This window comes from Tupaia chinensis, unplaced genomic scaffold, assembly GCF_000334495.1.
Source record: "Tupaia chinensis unplaced genomic scaffold, TupChi_1.0 Scaffold000106_1, whole genome shotgun sequence".
In the NCBI taxonomy this organism is placed as follows: domain Eukaryota; kingdom Metazoa; phylum Chordata; class Mammalia; order Scandentia; family Tupaiidae; genus Tupaia; species Tupaia belangeri.
The window spans coordinates 220,658-241,276 of record NW_006159570.1 but is presented as its reverse complement, the minus strand read 5'-3'; the positions used below and the strand labels follow the sequence as shown (position 1 = coordinate 241,276).

The 20,619-nt window shown below is 40.3% G+C and overlaps 1 protein-coding gene across 4 annotated transcripts in view; it reads left to right on the top strand.

The window, feature by feature from the left end:
• The window catches only part of NCOA7 (nuclear receptor coactivator 7), a 175,501-nt gene that overhangs the window by 839 nt on the left and 154,043 nt on the right, over nucleotides 1-20,619 (top strand). For 2 of the 4 annotated variants that reach the window (XM_006143796.3, XM_006143793.3), the window contains exon 1: nucleotides 7-172. The exons of 1 other annotated variant lie outside the window; for it this stretch is intronic. The gene's annotated coding sequence lies outside the window, so the exon portion shown is untranslated. Of the gene's footprint in view, nucleotides 1-6; nucleotides 173-275; nucleotides 299-20,619 lie in introns of those variants that run through there. One more of the 4 variants, XM_027770046.1, reaches the window with a different exon arrangement.

Below are 20,619 nucleotides of genomic sequence, written 5' to 3'. Positions count from 1 at the left end.
CTCCTGCCTCCTCCCCTTGCTCCTCCGGGGCTCTCGATCCTCCCCCGACCCCTCCTCCCACCTACCCGGGAGGATGCGCTCCCTCGCGCTCAGCAGCAGAGGCCCTCGCTCCCAGAAATGCGTGTGCCCGACCCCCTTCCCGACCCGAGGAGCCGGCGCCCCCGCCCTGTAGGTAGGTGGGCAAGGCGGGGCCCAGCCCTGGCCGCGGGCGGCTGATGCTGCCGCTGGGGAGAGGCCGAGGGCAGGGGCCCGGACCGGCCAAACTTGCCTCCCGCCGGGCTCGGTGCAGCGCTCGGAGGTGTGTTAATGGCGCTGGGCGCAGCCCCCAGTTCACCTGAGCTCCGGAGGGCGAGCGGGACGGGGGCGCGTGGGGTGCGGGCTGACGCGAGGGTGGGGAGGACAGGTTGGCAGGTGGATTATTTGGGAAGGAAAGACCGTTGGATTTTCAGCAGCTCAGGTAGAAATGTCTCCGCATTTTTTCCGACTGGATTAGCATATGTGTTCTTCCTGTCTTTTTAACCGAGGCGGGTTGACAGGCAAAACGTTATTTTAGCGGTATATTATTAGTCGCTGTGGATTTTTTTGTGTGTGTATTTAAGCTGGCCGGATGGTATATAAAATTGATGGCGCAAATCCTTACTGTCAGCATTTCAAGGCTACTTTAGTGAAGGTCCTTCTAGAAGTCCATTTATTCCGGAGATGGATGAGACGGGGTATTTTTGCACTGCCCACTCAGGCGCCCCGGCTTCCGCGAGGGGATGTGTTTAAGAGTGGCAAGTTTGATACAGGTGTCGGGAGTTGAGATTCTGCTGGGAGGATGCACCGGTCAGCCAGCAGAGGCAGGCTTGTGCTCAGCCTAACTTCCAACTCGGTGTTATGGTTTATATTACTGAGAAACTGGGTATGTATTTTTTCTTCTCCTCCAAGTGGGAAGTTCATACATCGGAGTTTTTGGCAAGATTTTATCTTCTCAGACTATCCGTTTTTTTTTTTTTAAAGGTTAAACGATAAGGCTTACTGTTTTGGAAAATGGATCATTGTAAACTTCTATTTTTCTAGTAACATATTAAGATTTAGAGATTTGGAGAAATTAATCAGCATAAATTCCAACAGAGTAGAGTCATCGGGTTTTTTTTCAGTCCTGTAAAACCCAGAGTCTGGTGTTGAATAGGTGCTCCTTAGTTATTTGTTGGATGACCGATTTGTATTTCAAGCAACATCTAAATTACAATGTATCAGAATCACAGTATATTAGAATTACAATGTATTCTCTGGCTGGTGAAGTTTAACTGGATTTCAAAAACTCTTTGTATTAATAGGCAAACTCAGTTATTTTAGCATTTATATTTGAATTCTGATATATTTTTAGGGTCATATACTCTCCTTCATATATTATTAAGTGAGATAATTCTCCCCAACTCTTACGTTCATTTCTTGTTTAAGCTTGTAGATTTTCCTGCCCCTTTATTAATCAAATCTATTTCTATAAAACCGCTAAACACAATTTAAAAACCACATTTCGAGTAAGGCAAATACGAAGTTAACGTTAGAGGGATCAGTGATTTGGTTAATAAGTGACATATTGACATTTTTTAGTTTATTTATTATGTTTTGACCTCCTCATGATGTATAAGGTAAAGGTAAAAATAAAACATTTAAAAGTGTCTGCGGTTCCTAAATGTTTCAAAACATGTAGTATAGATACAAATTTGTAACTATGTTTGCTTCAGTAAATGAGGTTAGTATTAGTTTCCAGGTTTGACAAGCCAGGTGGTTTCAAATGTGGGGTATGGAAGATATAGTGCCTTTCTGCTTTAAAGTGGAAGGATATTTTAAAAAGGAAAACAAAACAAAACAAAACAAGGATAGTTACATCACATTGCATTTATTTTAATGTTGCATTATGATATTTTCTGTTTTGATTTTGTTTTCCTGTCACATAAATTTTGTACGTCAGTATTCTTTTCAACGAAATTATCTGAAAGTGGTTCAATCATTTTCTTTCCTTAATGTTGCTGTTTAATCCATCTTCACTATCCTAACTACATATTACCCGAATGACTCCTTTTCACAAAATATAGTTAAGTCAGAGTTTATTGTTATTGGTTCCCTAACCCAGTGGGAGTCTTCCTATATGGGAAAGGACGGAAGACTTCGAACTAGCAGTGCAAGGGAACTTATGGGGAACAAAATCAATTTGTTTTGATTTATGAGAAGAAAGCAAAAATTCTTCCATACAGTAAATAAAATGACATTTTACGCATCTTGGTTTATAATCAAGATATTGCGCAGTTAAGGTTGAGCACTTTATGTGCACCTGTTACCCTGGGCCTTGCAATCAGTCAAGTAAGAGCTGGTGCCTGGCCTGAGAAAGAGGCATTCCACCCACTGGCCGCCATGTCCTGCGGTGCTTCTGGGCCTCAGTGATGCTTCTTGGGTCCTGCCTTTGAAGCCCCTCCCACGCCACCTCCCTTGGCACCTCTTGAATGTAAGTCTCAGACCTGGATTTACTCTAGTGTATCTTTCTGCATCTTCCCCAAGGTTTTATTTTAGACACTTCTGCCCCTTATTTGCTAAATGCCATTTGCTGTCCTTAAAAAAAAAAAAAAAAAAAAAAAAAAAAAAAAAAAAAAAAAAAAAAAAAAAAAAAAAAAAAAAATTCCCAGCCCATACTTATCTTTTTTGTAAAATAGATGTAAGTTCAACAGGATCCACCTATTCACACATGCAATCACACAAAATTATGATTGCAGAAAAAGGTGACAAGTAAATTTGTATAACCTTGAAGTTCAGACACAGAACTGGTGGTCGAAGAATAATTGTTGTGTACAGTGGTACAGAATGCTTTGTTTCTGCACATGCCAGAGAGTGTGAACCGTGTGTTTGTAAATTGGATCAGAAACATCGAGAGAAATGATCATTAAACAGGATTGACCGAACAAAGGTGAAACATCCACCCGTACCCTTTCAATACTAGGCTTAAGAAGAGCTTCAGAAACTTTGTATTTCGTTTTCTTTGTTTTATATAGCCTTGATACCTCCTCCCTCTAATTGTGCTCACTATTAATAGAGACAATCAGAAGAAACCTACTTTTATGTTATTTCAGGGATGTGGTTAAGATCGTAGTCCCTTCTGCAGCTCCTCTTTAAAGACCCATGCTAGAAATTCCATTTATCTTTAGATGCCGAAGAAAAGTTTTACTTCTCTTGAACAATTAATCTGTGTGCACTTTTTTTTTTCATTCAAAAATGAGAATCAGATAATGGATTATATTTTTCTTTCTAATTTGACAACTAGGAAGTAAAAAGTCAAATTTGCAACTCAGTTTTGATAATCATGGAAAAACCTGTAGACCCAGTATTGACATTCCAACTTCCCCTTTGGTCTCAAGTTTCTGTCCTACCATGTTTTTCTTGATTCTAATTTTTATCTAATTATATTTTCTCATTTCAATTATATTATTTTCAGCTGACTCATATCCTTTGTGGAAGAAGGCAAAATATAAGACATACAACCAAATAAATGAGAATGTTAGAGACTTGATCTCTGAACACAATATGTTTCTGATGAAAAAGTGTAATTGGTTTTATTAAACATGTCAGAAAGCACGACAGCTTTAGTATATTTGAGCTTATGTGGACACAGCCAATTGGAAAGTGGGGTTACATGGTTTTGCAAAACTGAATCCCACTTATTTTTTAAAGTGTGACATGTATGTCCCTTATCACTAATTGGAAGCTGGTAAAATCCGTTCAATTTAAGTCCGTTACATCTGCAGTTCCTGCCTTATATATCCTATATCAGGCTAATCAGGAGAGTCTATATAGTAAAAAGTTATTTTCTGCCAAAGGGTTAGCCCAAGCTAGCGTGGCACCACACTGGACTGGGAATGTGGCCTTTGTGTCAGTGGTTCATCCTTGCTTTACTAAAGCAAGTGTAGATTTTTCTCTTCTTTCATTTTAAAGAAATTCAAAAGATTGACCTGAGTTAATTGACCAGACTTTTTATTCTTGTGCTTTGGCACCTAACTGTTACATTGGCTGAATTTAGCCAGCTAAAATAGTTATTTGCATCGATATGATGCCCGGTAGAGTTTGTGATGTTTCTCCCCCAGGTCAGCAGAGAGATTGGTCCTCCTCAGGGGTCACTCAGTGTAGTCTGGGAGCCAGGATCCTTTGGCATAAAAATAATCTGAATCCCAAAGTGCAACCTGACACGCAGAAGGGGATTTGAAGAGAGGCTTTGACAGGTTTTTACATAGAGCGTCTTCTGATAACATCCTTTTTTTCTAGTCAGTTTTTAGAATAAGCGATACCCATGTGATGCCCTCACATGGTTCCACAGGTGCAAATGGCTGTACAGTGCAAGTCCTCTCTCTCATTCTCATCATGCAGTCACCCGCTTCCCCTGTCCTCGGCAGTTGGCGTTACCAGTTCATTGAGAATCTCCCAGTGACATCTTATGCATAAACAAATACATATGAAGGTAGAGCCTGCGTGTTTTATCCCCTAACCATTTCTCTAAGTTCACTCCTTCCCATTCCTACTGCCTTGACTGGCTCCTTGGATACTCTGGACTGTTGTCTGCATTCTTCTCTCCTCGGCGTGTCAGCCAGCCAGCCTTCTAACCTTCCCTCTTCAAACCTGAAGGATTCCCCTCACACACAGGAAGGACTCCAAGGATCTTAGCCTGTCCCTGGGGTCCTGACAGAGTCATCTGTTCCCTGCTCCTCCTTCCATGCATTTCAGGCATGTCACATTCATGGATCTCTAAGAAAGAAAGAAAAGAAAAAAGAAAAGAAAAGGAAAGAAGGAAGGAAGGAAGGAAGGAAAGAAAGAGAGAAAGAGAGAAAGAGAGAAAGAGAGAGAGAGAGAGAGAAAGAGAGAGAGAGAGAGAGAGGTTCCAGGTGTCATCACACACCACATACACCATTTGCCTACAAGCTCTGTTTAAGGGCCCAAGTTAAGAATCTGTTTATTTTAGTAATACAAAACTGATCACCATGACTATTTCAGAGCATATGATTTTTCTTCTCCATCATGTTACCTCTACTTGGGGCACAGCATAGTCCTGTTCAAGCCATATCATTTCTGGGGTCATTTCCAGGGGCTTTTCTTGGTTGAGATTTCTTCAGCTCACAGAACCTTCCACATGTAATTTAGTGTCCCAAGTAGGCTTCCATATTGGGAATAGACATTCCCCATAACAGCTAAATCACCTTTCTAGTAAAAATTAACTATGGTCTTGAAAAAGTATGTAAAATTGGTTTTAAAAAAGATCAAAGTTTTTACTTACTTGTCTTCTCCCGCCAACCCCACCCCTACCTCAATGTAATACATGTTCATATTATTATTTTAAGCGTATGTGACTTAATTCTCTCTGAAGCATCATGTCAACACATTAAAAGTAGCTTTCATAATTAATTATGACTCCACCTAAGAGAGTGTTTTTCAGCCTTCAACTCTGGGTTTCCTTATGTAGTTGGTGCGTAAAGGGCTTCATGCTTCCAAATAGGGTGTCATTAAGTTTAAAGATTTAATAGCAAAACCAGTTACTCTTAAAGAAATTGAAAGTATTTAACATCAACTTTGATCAATGATCAAAACTTCTAAAAAGGTAACCAGCAGTTAGTGTAATGGCTATGTCGCTGGACTCCCACATGGTCGACCGCGGTTCGCGTCCCGGACCTGGTGGCTTAAAACTCACGCCGGGCGTGTGTGCGTTCGTGCCCAAGATCCTGAGAGGAGAATGGAGGAGAAGGGATTGTGGCATGACCATCCCCCCTGGGGGGTGATTTCTCGCTTTCTGTCTCTCTGTCTCTCTCTCTCTCTGGCGAGCGCACGCGCCCTATAGCGAAAACCTCTCCCCCCCCCAAAAAAAGAAGCCAGATCCCACATGGTCAACAATAATTGGAGTCCCACAGGCTTGGGAAAAAAAAAAAAAAAAAAAAACCTTCTAAAAAGGGAAACCTAGTCTACGATGTAACTCCTGAATATATGAAAGCAGTATTATTGTAAAGAATTATTTAACTTTTTAAAATTTATTTATTTATTTATTATAATTTGACCAGAGAGGGACAAAGTGAGTGAGAGAGAGAGAGAGAGAGAAAGAGTGAAAGTAAGCTGTTAGGTCCCGGACTCCACCACGGTCGGTCATGTGGGAGTCCCGCGCCCTTAACCACCACTCCACCTGCCGGTCCCAAAAGCAGTATTTTAAATTCTAAGCCAAATAATCAGAAGATATTCTAGGTGCTTGGTTTTATTGCAAAGTACCTGGCATGAGGTAATTTTTTTTTTTTAAGAATTATTTTACTTATTTTAATTTGATCAGAGAAAGAGAAAAAGTGAGCAAGTCAGGTCCAAGACTCCACCTGTGGTCAGCCATGTGGGAGTCCAGCACCTCAACCACCACACTACCTGCTAGCCCCCAGTAATTTGGTGACTGTTGTGAACAGGATTTCAAGAGTAGACTTTAATAGTGTTTGTTTAGCACTATTTGTGTGCAGTTTCTGACTATTGGATTATTTTTACCACTAACCAGGTACGCCTGTAGAATAGGAGTCATCTGTGAGACACCTCCATAGGTGTGAGCTCCTTCAAGGTCTTTCGTTGTTTTTTTTATAATTCTGCCCTGACTATGCAAACACCAGATTTCCTGATGTGCTTCCTCAGATATGTTGATACCAGGGATGGGGGGTATCCTGAGCAGCAGAGATAAATATTCTAGCTATTGGATAAGTACCTCTGCTATGGTATAAATCCCAGTTTTAGGCTGTTAACTAGTCTGTTGGAAGGGCCTACTTAGACCTATGGTCTTAAGTGTTTATAGCTGAGCGTGTATCCCTTTTTTTTCTGGTGCTTCCCACAAGGTATAACTTGTCTATAGGGTTCCACTGGAGCAGCTTGTTAGCGACATTTTGCAATGTATTGAATCAGAGAGCCTTCCAAAATAATTTCAATTAATATGCCTCAACTCTAAAAAATGTTACAGTAAGGAAGAGAAATAGAAAATTCACAAAACAGGAACTTAAAATGACCAAGACATGAAAAAATACTGACTTCAGAGCATCAAAGAGATGCATATTGTAATTCGATTTAAAAATGCTGCCAAGGGGGAACCAGCAGTTAGCGTAATGGCTGTGTCGCTGGACTCCCACGTAGTCGACCGCGGTTCGTGTCCCGGATCCGGTGGCTTAAAACTCACGCTGGGCGCGTGTACGTGCGTGCCCAAGAGCCCGAGAGGAGAATGGAGGAGAGGGGATTGCGGTGTGACCATCCCCCCTGGGGGGGGGTTTCTCGCTTTCTGTCTCTATGTCTCTCTCTGTCTGTCTGGTGAACACACACATCCTATAGCAAAAACCTCTCAAAAAAAAAAAAAAATGCTGCCGAGGGGGACCAGCAGTTAGCGTAATGGCTGTGTCGCTGGACTCCCACGTAGTCGACCGCGGTTCGTGTCCCGGATCCGGTGGCTTAAAACTCACGCTGGGCGCGTGTACGTGCGTGCCCAAGAGCCCGAGAGGAGAATGGAGGAGAGGGGATTGCGGTGTGACCATCCCCCCTGGGGGGGGGTTTCTCGCTTTCTGTCTCTATGTCTCTCTCTGTCTGTCTGGTGAACACACACATCCTATAGCAAAAACCTCTCAAAAAAAAAAAAAAACAAAAAAAACTGCTGCCAAGAGTGAGGCTGTGCCGTATCTTGTGGATCGTTAGAGGACATGCTGGTATACCATAAGCGGAGAGCAGTTTAGCTCATAGAATCCCTTGGCACCACTGATTCTATTCTGAGTATACTATAAGGGAATAATTAGAGATGAAACTGAAGTTCAGAGATAAGCCCATTCTCTCTAAAAGGCAAGTATAGTAGCAGAGGGGTTAAGAACAGGGATTCTGGGGCCAGCAGGTTGCATGGTGGTTGGGGTGCTGGACTCCCACATGAGCAACTGTGGTTTGAGTCCTGGACCTGGAGGCTTGCTTGTGCTCTTTTTCTGTCTCTCTCCTCTCTCTCTCTCATGAGTGCATGCACCCTACAACAAATTTAAAAATAATAATAATAAAATAATAAAAGTAAATCATTAAAAAAAAAAGTCAGGGATTCTTCAGCCAGTTACCTGCCTTGTGAACTTAGGCGAGTTCATTTATCAACATCTTGATTTTGCTCATCTGTCAAATGAAGATAATAATAGCACCTACCTCCTACATTTTACAGAGAATTAGGTAGGTTAATTTATGTAAAACACTTGGCATCCTGCCTGACACAAAGCAAGCAACTATGTAAGCATTCGTTGTTATCAAGGATGGCATTTGAAAATTAAGACAGCAGCAAGAGTGAAATCATTTTAAAATGGTATATATATGATAAAATATTTGGCTATTAAAATAATGATTTTGAACAATATTTAGTCACATGGGAGATAGTTATAGTAATTGTGGTAAGCATCAAATGGTACATGGAAAAAGATCCAATTCAGTGTTAAGGTGCAGCTGTATGGAAGAAAGGACAAGAAAGTGACAAAATTAAGTTCTTTCCCCATTGATGGGATCATAGGTGGTTTGCATTTTATTTCACAGTTTTGTTAGCCATATGTGTTACAATGACTGTTCTTAAAAATCATCACAATTAATGTATCATAGAATAGTTGTATTCTTGACTTTACCAAATATATGTATGTTTCGTTGTATTTGACTTTCTCTTCCTTCTTGCAAAGCGACTAATATTTCACTTCCTCATTGTCTTCACCCACACATCATCTACTTGGTATTTTCTTGCATTTGCTCATTTGCTTTGTTTATAGATTAATCCCAACTCTCTTCAAAAATAAATAGAACAAATGAAATGACTTGTAGGATATGCATGGTTGTGGATTGCCCTTGGAAGTTTAGGCTAGACAATGTTGGTTAGGAGATGATGGCACTGTATCTTCTCCATGTTTCCAGCCCTAATGCTGCATAACCCAGTCAGGTCAGGATCCTTGGTACTCACACACACACGCACACACACACACACACACACACACACACGTGCAAAACAAGCTGCCCGTGCTTGCTGCCATTTCCTTCCATGTTACTTGCTCTAAAGTCAACCAGATTGATACTTAATTCCATGAACACTTTCAAGCCATCTGTTCTGCTCTGATTTCAGTCCCTTTGATATTTAAGTGATATTTTTAGTGGTTTTAGTGGCAAATGTATAGGAGTGGTGAGGTTTGCTTTAAAAAGAATTGTTTAATCTTATTTATTATTATTATTATTTTTAAATTTGACCAGAGAGAGAGGGAAAGTGAGAAAGCAAGATGCCAGGTCCGGGACTCAACTTGCAGTAGGTCCTGTGGGAGTCCAGCACCTTTAGCTACCATGTCACCTGCCAGCCCTGGGGTTGTGAGTTTTATGTTACTCTATGTCCTTCGGTTTTCTGGTACAGTGTTATTCACTACATACACATGAAACGCAAGACAGTGGAATGTTATCATATTGATGACATTCTTGTAGATAATTTATGCATCTTCTGTTCCATTTTATTTGCTCATTTTTCTCTTTTTCTTATTTTCAAGATTGGAGTGTTAACATTGTTTGGTTCATTTAGCTTAATGGATAGTTGCCTAAAGATCTGATAGGGTTTTTTTCTTTTCTTTTTTTTTTCATTCCTAAAATCTAAAAGGTTTCAATTGCAGAGAAATAGTTAGCAAGCACATTTATGTAGCAGTCTAGTAATATACAAATTAATTCTAGTTGTAAAACAACTCATTATTAATTCTAAAATATTGCTTGTTTGATCTAGACAGTTTCAAGAATCTGTCAGAGAATGTATTTAAAGTTTATAAATATGTTACAATTTTATCAGAATTGCATTTACTGCAAAGAAAAAACTCAAGAAATATCTTCATTTATCTGTTCTCATAGTCAGACCTGTGGTTTGCAAAGTGGGGTTCATGGACTTTATCAGGTATGGGGAGAAATTGTTAGAATGCCCATATCATGTTTTTATGACTTCTGCTGTTGTTTATGTCTTATAATGTATATAGTAGTACAAGTGACATTGTTTTTAGTTTAGAGACAGTTACAGAGAGAGAGCAAAACAAAAGAGAAAATCACCCCCAGCCTCCGCCCACCTGGATCATGGGCACACGCCTGTGTCTAGCATGCTGGAGGAGGTCCCCAAATGTGAACCCACCTTTCCCATGTGGGTCCAGTTGAACTAGTATTGCACCACCTCCTGGCCTCAATAAAAATTTTTTTTCAAGGTTTTGCTATAGGGCATGTGTGCTCGCCAGAGAGAGACAGTGAGAGGGAAAGTAAGAGATCGCCTCAGAGGATGGCCTTGCTGTAGCTTCTCTTCCTCCATTCTCCTCCCGAGATTTTGGGCACACACGCATATGTGCCCAGTGTGAGTTTCAAGACTCTGGGTCTGGGACTTGAATTGCAGTCAGCTATGTGGGAGTCCAGCACCTTAACTACCACATCACCTACTTGCTAGTCTCTAGAAATGTTTCTATAAGTAAACACAATTAGGATTATGCTCAGGTACATTTATTGATGTGCAATGTAATTTTTTTTAAGAATGGAGACCACTAATCTAAATAAAAGATAAGGTTTTGGGGTCAGCAGTGGCATGGAGGTGAAGGTGTTGAACTCCCACATGGCTGGCTGTAGTTTGAGCCCTGGACCCAGAGGCTTGAAAATCAAATTGGGTTTGTGTGTGCCCAATATCCCAGGAAGAGACTGGAAGAGAAGGGATTGTAGCTTGGCCATCTCCTACGAAGAGTTGATTTCTCATTTTCCCTCTCACCGTCTCTCTCTGACTCCAGACGGGCATGTGCCCTATGGCAAAAACTTAAAAAAAAGGAAAAAAGGTCTTTTATTTTAGGTTTTTGTTTATCTACAGGTTCTATAACCTGTAGCTTGTTTCTGTTATTTAGCCTTCACAAGTTAAAGAAAAAAAAAAAACTTATTAAACATAAATTCAGTGTTCAGCCTGTACCAGAAGTTGTGATGTGTGTTCATGTGTGCATTTCTCAGTCATTCACAAAATTAGACACAGTTCCTTCCTTCATAACGATATGTATTATACCAGAATATTTCAAAACTCCTTTTATGTTGAAATATTTTCTTGGTAATTAGGTTGCTTCTTAGTTCACCTACTCATTTTAAGCTGTGCTTGAATTTTCTCCTGTGTACAGATGTTCACCGGATGGATTTTCGGCCCTAACATTCAAAATTATATTTGCCAATTCTTTTAATGACTTTCCCACATTTTCTTTACATTATGAGAAAATGTGGCAAAGTAGGCATGGTGGGAAAATAAAAAAGTTTGCAATAGTATCCTTTTGAAGCACTGATGGTGTATAAAAGTAATTTAAAAGTCATCGCGTTAGTTTCCTAGGGTTGTCATGACAATGTGCCACAAAGTGATACAACAACAAAAATGTGTTGTCTCACAACCTGCAGGTTGGATGTACAAATTCAAGGTGTTGGCAGGGCCATACTTCCTCTAAAACCTATGAAGGAATTCCTTCTTTATCTTAACATCTGGTGGTTTGCTGGCAATCCTTAGCATTCCTTGATTGCAGCTGCATAACTCCTGGCCCTGCCTCTGTCTTCACATGGCATTCTCCCTGAGTGTCTCTATTTGTACATGGCCGTCTTATAAAGATGCCAGCATATTGGATTAAGTGCCCACACCACTCCAGTATGACCTCATTTAACTAATTACATCTGCGGTGACACTATTTCTAAATAAGGTCACATTCTGGGGTACTGAAAATTTGACTTCAACATATTTTGGGGGACTGTCAAAATTCAACTTATAACAATAAGTAATGTCAAAGTCTGTAGATAAATATGCCAAGACAATGCCTGAGTATCAAATGATGTCCTCTGTCTCAGTGCATTTTCTGCTGCTCTAACAGAATGCCACAGACTGGCTAATTTATAAAGATGGGAAATTTGTTAAGTTACAGACTCTGGGAGGTCCAAGAGCATGGCACTAGCATCTGATGAAGGTCAACCAGTATCTTCTGAGAGTGAAGGGTAGAAGTGAGCATGCTGTATAGAGAACAGGAGATGAACTTAATCCTTTATCAGGAACCCACTCCCTCAAAAACTGTCTATGGAGATAATAGTATTAATCTATTCATGAGGGGAGAACCTACATGATCTAATTACCACTTGAAGGTCTAACCTCTCAACGTTGCTACAGTGGTAATTAAGTTTCAATATAAGTTTTGGAGGGACGTTCAAACCATAGCATTCAACCTCTGGCCCTCCCAAACTCATATCCTCTCACATACGAAATACGTTCATTCCATCTTGTTAGCCAAAAAGCCTTTATTCAGTTCAATACCAACTCAGAAGTCCAAAGTTCAGAGTTTCATTTAAATCAGATATGGGTAAGACTCAAAACACAATTTATCCTAAGGCCAGTTTCCTTTAGCTGTGAGCTTGTGAAGTCAAAATAGATTATCTATTTCCCAAATACAATGGTAGAACAGGCATTGGGTAGACATTCCATTCAAGAAGGGAGAAATAGGTAAGAAGAAAGGGGTAACTGGTCTTAAATTACATTTTAGACCTAACAGGGAAAAGAACATTAAACCTTAAAGCTGGAGAATACTGACCTTTGACTTCATGCTCAATATCCTGGTCACACTGTGAGGTGGAGGGTTTTGCTCCAAAGATTTGGGTAGCCCCACCTGTATAGTTTTGCTGAGCTCAGCCCATGCATCAGCTTTCATGAGTTGGAGTCTCATGTATAGGTCTCTCAGGCTGGAGTTGCATGCTGGAGACCCTACAGTTTTGTTGACTTGGAGGTGGCCACATGTCCATGGTTTCACTAGGCATTGTCCTAGTGGAGACTCTGTCTGGCAGCTCCACCTCGGCAACAGGCTTCTGCCTGGGTTTTCTGGAAGTCTGTGGCATTCTGTGAAATTTAGGTAGAGGAAGCCATGCTTCACAGCTCTTGCATTGTGTGTACCTGTAGGATTAGCACCACATGGATGTCACTAAGGTTTACTGCTAGTGCCCTCCAGATCAGCAGCCTAAGCTGTCCCTGGAACCACATTAGCATGACCTGTGTGGTCGAGGGGCTCAGTACTGGAATTCAAGGATCAAGGTCCTGAAATACCCTTGGGTAGTAAGCCCATACAAAATGCGTTGGGCCAGTTCTCCCCAAACCATTCTACTTTTCCAGAACTTGGAATTGTGATGGGTGGAGCAACCTCAAAATCTTTGAAATCCCTTTGGATCTGTTTCCCAGTTGTCTTGATGACTAGCTTCTTTGTATTCATATTAATCTCTTCAGCAAATGGTTGCTTGGTCACACCAGTGTTTTTTTCCTAAATTCACCTTTTCCCCATTTATGTGACCAGGCTTTGAGTTTTCTAAATCTTTCTGTTCTCATTCTCTTTTAATGATAATTTTCACCTTTAGTCATTCCTGTCTTCTTGTATCTCAGTGTATAATGGCTAAAAGTAACCAAGCAGTAAGCAGCCTGAATGCTTTCCTGCTTAGATGTTTCTTCCGTCAGATATCTTATTTCATCATTTTTTTTTTTAAAGAGAGATTTTTGCTATAGGGTATGTGCCCTTTCTGGAGAGACAGAGAGAGACAGAAAGTGAGAAATCACCCCCTGGGGAGGTGGCTGTACCACAGTCCCTTCTTCATTCTCCTCTCAGGAGTTTGGACATGCACACACATGCACCCAGCATGAATTTTAAGCCAATGACTCCTAGACTTGAACTGCAGTCAATGACATGGAAGTCCAGCAATGTAACCATTACAGCATCTGCTGGTCCCACTAGTTCATCATTCTTAAGTTCTGTATTCCATAAAGCTTTTGGTCATGTATTAATTTAGCCAATCTCTTTGCATCTTTCTAACATGGATGGCCTTTACTCTAGTACCTTGTTCCTCATTTCCATCTGGGATGTGACCAGAATATCCTTTACTGTCTTTTTTGTGCAAACATTCTGCTCACAGTGACTTAAGTAATTGCTAAGAAAATTCAGACTTACCCTACAGCTCTTTCTTTAACCCTCATCAGAATCATCCTTAATGATCCCTGCATGTCAGAATAGGCTTTTTCTAGCCTGCTTCTCTGAATTCTTTCCGTTTCTATCCATCACTCAGTTCCAAAGCTGCTCCCATATTTTCAGGTATTTGTTATACAAGAACCTCACTCCTGGGATCAGTTTTCTGTGTTAGTCCATTTTGTGCTGCTGGAATAGAATATCAGAGTCTGGAAAATATATGAAGAAACATTTATTTCTCACAATTCAGGAAGCTGGGAAGTCCAAACACATGATGCCAACATCTGGTGAGAGTCATCCGACGTTTGCTAAGAGTGGAAGGCCATGGGAGCGGAACTTTATCCTTTTATCAGGAACCCAATTCTGTAATAATTGCCTTAAATCATTCCTGAGGGCAGTCCCTCCATGACTGAATCAGTTCTTAAAGGCCTCACCTCTCAACACTTAAAATGACTGTTGAGTTTCAACATATGTTTTGGAGGGGACATTCTAACTATAGCACCTTCTTAGTTAAAACCATAGAGCTGTGAAAAATTGTTATGGGGTAAATGGCAACTGGAAGGAAAGGAAGCTTTCCTCAATTATTTATGTCAATCAGTTGCTTTTGTCTCTTGGCTTTAGTAGCATTATTCATATAGACAGTAATATGAAATATGGTTTTGATTTTCCTGGTAAAATGCCATAAAGTAATTTGTGTATCAGGATCTTTGTAAGGTGTATTGAGTCTTTTGTTGTGATAATGTTGCCTGATAGCCTCCAGACCTCAGTGGTTTAGATCCACAAATAATTATTTCACATTCATGGATCTGCAGGTTGACTGTGGTTTGGCTGTTCTTGGCGGGGTTCACCAGGGCTGGGCTTGGCAGGACTAAGCTGGACTCAATGTTGAGTTAGGGGTTCAGGTCTCTTTCATATGTCTTTATCTTGGGACTCGCACTACAGAAGGAAAAGCAGCTTCCTGGGACATAAACTCTTGGGGAGAGCAGGAACTCTCTAGGTATCTCAGTGCCTCAAGTCAAAATAAGTAACCCAACTAATCCTCATAGCTTACTGGTAATAGCAGGTCACATTTGCAAATTCGTGCTAGTACAGATCACCACAAAGTTACACAGTACACTATGGATGTGTAATTCTCTTATAGAGGATAGGTATACTTAATTGAGAACAACAAGCTAGTCTATCAGAGTCAGTTTTCTTTTGAATTGTACTGTAACTTTTCTATCAAGCAACTCAAAACTCTTTAAAAGGAAAAGTACGTAGGGCCAGCTGGTGGTGTGGTGGTCGGGGCATCTGGATCCCACATGGCCAACTGTGCAGTTCGAGTCCTGATAAACAGTCCAGCAGCTTGATAAACATCCTGGGCATGTGTATATGCTTGCCCCAAATCCAAAAGGAGGGAGAGAGGGAGGTGATGGCATTGTAGCATGGCCATCCTCCTTAGTGGGTGCTTTCTTGCTCTCCCCTTCTGTGAGTGCATGCATCTTCTGGCAAATTAAGAAAAATAAAATATAATCACGAATGAATGCTGTTAGAGTTAGACTCCTTCTAACACCTTCCCTAACCATGCTGGCCTATGTGACTTGCTTGGCCCTTTTCTTACTTCCCATTAGCATTTCCTCTTGTAGCATATTTTTGTTTGATGTAAATTTTTCATATCCCTTTTTTTCTGATTGTTTTATTTATGTAAATTTTACCCCATCAAAAATGAAAGTTACTTTAGAGTGTAAATTGAGTCCTTTATGTATTCATAGGTCTTACAGCGTAGGCATAAAACAGGTTTTTAAGATTGAGGCTTCCTCATAAAATACGTTATAAGGCACTACTTAGGAGCAAGTGTAAATTGTTTATTGCCACTTATAGTCTCCATGTACATAAATATGCCGAAAATACCTTAAAAAGAGTTATAATTTAGTTACGTCTTATTTTCATTTTTGCAAGTATGAGTGTATGCCTGTGTATTTTGAAAATACATTCAATTGCAGATCTCGCCCATAGAGAACAGAGAACCACATGGCTTTTTCTTTAGCAAAATGGCAATTGCCTGGTGGAGTGAACTTTGTGTCTCTTATTGTAAACCCTCAAAAGACATTCAAATTTAATTTTTGGAAACTAGTGTTAAACTTTTTTTTTTAAAAGGCATTCTATTTCTTTTTAATACCTTATTCATTTATTTATTTACTTAAATTTGAATGGAGAGGGATAGAGCAAGAGATGGAAAGTGAGAAAGCAAGCTGGCAGGTCCAGAACTTGAACAACGGTTGGCCATGTAGGAATCCAGAGCCCTTAACCACCATGCCGCCTGTCAACCCCCTATTTTAAACACCTTTTACTCATGAAATTTTATTGCTTTTGTTTTCAGCAGTTAACTCTTAATTCAGATTCATCAATAAGATACCATCCCCACACACCAGACAGTGAGAAGGAGTAATAGAAATAATAGTAATAGTGACTGTAAGGAATGCGCCAATCACGTGAGAAAATAGAAATGTAGAACCTTTGTTGGGAGCACTCGTAGGTGAGATTTGCTGGTCCGACAGAGAAAGAGAGAGGGGGAGACGGGCCAGAGAAGTTGTGCGCTAGGGCAGGGTTTAGCGATTTTTATAAGGGTATAGGGAGGAGGAATGTCTTAGGGGTAGAAACAGTCCATGTATGCTAAAGGTTTAGGGGGAGACCAAATTACTGTGCCACGTAAGGTCTGGTGACGTGTGCAGAGTAGAGCCCCGTGTGCAAAGTAAAGTGCCATGTGCAGAATAGAGCACATGTGCTACACCCAGGTTAGATGAGAGTGCAGCACAGGTCTGATGACAGACTAGATCCGGGTTGCATCAGCGACTGTGGCGTGGCGTCCAACCCCACATCCAAGCTGCCCTAGCCTCTGGCCTAACAGTAACTACTGCCCAGCCTTATTTCTTTCCTGAAATCGAAGGAGTTGGGACATGGTACAAGACCAGACCCCATGTAGTGGTGATGCGTTTGTTGCAAACACAGGTGTAGACAAAAGTGGTTTACATTGCATCTATTCTCTGCAAGGCTTTGGGGAATAGGATTGAGTTCTGTACAGCAGAGAGATTCCAGAAGAGTATGGAGCTTATTCCTTTTGGGTCAAGGCCAGAAGATGTCTGTAAAAAAGTTAAGCTAGAAACTATGAGTTTAGGAATGAGTCTGCTTGGTAGCACTAAAATGTATTCTACAAGTAACTGAGAACAACCTTTTCTCTCAATGTCATCTGATGACTTTTAGAGTCTGTCACCTTTAGATTTGTCTTAGAGGTCATCTTATGTGAGCTTGTAGTGTTGACGTAACAGTAGGTATCTCCAGAAACCATGCTGGGAGTGATACAGGTATGATTTTCCCCTACCTTGTGAGGGTCAATCACATGCATGTAGCAAGGTAGCAGATACTCAGTAAATAGTGATTGATGGTGAGAAAGAGGAAGCATTCTCTTAACAACTGGGAGATGAGATCAGTAGAGTATACCCTGCTCCAGTTGCATTGCCTCTCAGAACTTTTTGTATGCCTTAATGTGGATTTCTTCCCTGTAATCTATCTTTGTATACAGGTAGAAATCTTTCAAACTGACATCTTCTATCTTATGAGTATTGAGATAACACATTCGACATATTAAAAACCTTTGGTAGAGTTTTTATAGAATAAAAATGTCTAGTTCTGAAAAGGAACAACAACTTTAGTGCTTAGAAAAATGACGCTTTTTTTTTTTTTTGGAATGAAATATAGGAGAGTGCATGCAGGAGGAGAAGAGAGGAAAGAGGCAAAGAGGTATTTTTGACGTCATCTTGTTGTCGTGATCATCTGTCCCAGCCTCTCAGCTACCAAGGTTACATGTGCATGCTATCTCATCCAGCCTGTTCAGATTGGTCTGGGATCTGAAGCTGGGCCTCTCATGTGGCCCCAGCCTCATGGCAGGTGCACAGCTGCTTGTGCCACTGTAGCTGGGGCAAAACTGACTTTTGTAATATTGGGTCATTGATAAAGTCATGATGTGTTTTTGCATAGAAAAAGAGAAAAATATGTCATGACTTTCCTGATGAACTAATATAAAATCAGTACAGAAACAGGGGCCAGCAGGTGGCATGGTGGTTAAGTGCAGTAGACTCCCACCCTATTTTGAGTCCTAGACCTGGCAGCTTGCCTCTCTGGTGGCTTGCCTCTTCACTTTCCCTCTGTCTCTGTCTCTGTTTCTGTCTCTGTCTCCCTTTGCTCAAATTTAAATAATAATAATAGTAATAATAATGATAAATAAATTTAAATAAATAATTCTTTAAAAAATAAACACAGAAATAGATATGTTTGTGTGTGTTTAAGATCAAAATCCAAATTCTGATTCTCTGTTTATCGGTTCTGTTTTTTGTGGGCAAATGGTTAGATTGGCAGATGATTACATTTTATAGTAACAGAAACAAACAAAAAAATTGCCAACTGCTAAGAGAAATGTTCTAGCAGAGTCAAAGACATACCATTACATCAGTCTTAAAACTTAATGGATAATTCATTAATTTAGTGAAATAAGGGAATATGCTTTATAATTGTGCTTTAAAAATTTAATCAGTGCAATAAATATTTATTGAATGCACTGACATGTTCACTGCAGTGCAATTAGTATTACATAGTAGTAGCTAACCTGAGTACAGATCAGATTTACAGCCTGAAGAACAATTGACCCGAAAATGGGTGTTCATCCTCGTATTCTGTTTAATGGTAGATAAATCTAGGAAGATCGGGTGGTTGCTGTAAAAGTGTTGTGTAGGAACGGCCTACCTGTAAAGGACATTACTAGTGATTCTTTCTTTGGGATCAGATAGAAGAAATCCTTCTGACTAACTTTTATGGCTGTTTGACCTTGAATAAATTCTTTAATCTCTCTAAACTTCAGACTCCTTATCTGAAAAGGATTGAGGATAGATACTCTCTGTCATAAAGATTAAACGGTATGTGTAGCAGTATTGAACCAAAAATGTGGAGCATATGGTTAATGTGCAGTAAATGCTCAACAACTGCTGCTGCTTGTCATTTTATATTTCTGGATCTGCTTTCTTTGTTAGTTCACTATACAGCTTTTTTGTTTGGGGTAGATTTGAATCTAGCTTTCTACATGTTGTCGGAAATAGTGTGTCATGAATACGTGAATATTTGGATTCACTGAATCCCAGCAAATAGGATTTTTGTTCCAGAGGGCACCAGATACGGTTTAGACACATCTCATCTCTGTAACAGTCCTTTTACGGATCAGGAAACGGGGTTATAGAAATTTGGGAAGTTGCTTAAGGTTTCAGACCTTGTAGGTGGTTGGAGTTTGGAGTCTAACTGGGTTGTCCTGTTTTAAAAGTACTGCTCTGAGCCAGCAAATGGTTTAGTAGTTAAAGTGCTGGACTCCCGCGTGACCGACCATGGTTTGAGTCCTGGACTCAGTGGCTTGAAACTTATGCTGGGCACGTGCGCGCGCACCCAAAATCCCAAGAGGAAAATAGAGGGTGGCCACTGCCCTGGGCAGTAATGGTAATTTTTCATTTTCTCTCAGTCTGGCAAGCACATGTGCCTATAGCAAAACAAAACAAAACAAAACAAAAAACAAAAATCAAACCAACAACAAAAAAAACTAAAAAAAAAAAGTCCTGCTCTGCCTTAGTAGTGTGGGTTGTTAAGGTTATTCAAATGAAGCACAGAACGTACTGAAAACAGAGAACTTCTCAGATATGTAGAGTTGATAAAATTTAACTTTGAAGGAATTTTTTTAATTAAAAAATTAATTTATAGGGACCAGCAGCAGGTGGCGTACTGGACTCCCACATAGTTGTCTGCTGTTGGAGTCCCAGTTCCAGATGTGGCAGCTTCAAACCCACACTGGGTGCACATGAGAAGAGAATGGAAGAGAAAGGATTGTGGCATGGCCATCTACCCTGGAGAATGGTTTCTCTCTGTCTCTCTCTTTCTAGCGAGTGCACATGTCCTATAGCAAACACTCACTCTTAAAAAATTTATATATATATATATATATGAATTGCCAGAGGGAGTACACTTGCTAAAAAGACAGAACAGGAAGTTGGGTGTTGGAGGGAGGGAGAAAGCATTCCCCAATGGATCCTGGTCATACCACAAGCCCCTCTCCTCCATTTTTCCAGCCTGTCAGGATTTAGGTACACACACATGCACTTGGAGTGTTTTTCAAGGTGCCAGGGCGAGGAGTCAAATCATGGAGTTGGCTAGTAGGATCCAGCTCCCTTAACCACTAGACTATAGGGGCAGCCTGAAATTTAAAAAAAAATTAATTTAGAAATTAATTAAAAATATTATTTGCCCATAGAGATTAATTTTTTTTAAAATAGCGGTTCTCAATAGGTGAAGCAGCTTTCCCCAGATGGGGGTGCATATTGCTTGGCATGACTATGGATGACAGAACACTGGTGGCCTTTAGTAGTGGAGAAGCAGAGGTGTCAAATATCCTCCAATAAGTGAGACAGCCTAAGAAATGAAAAACTGTCTTCTATACTGGGACTTTCCTTCTTCTGTGGGATTTATATAAATATTCATTGGGAGAGTGTAAAGAAAAGAAAGAGGTTAATTCCATATTACTGTATTTGGT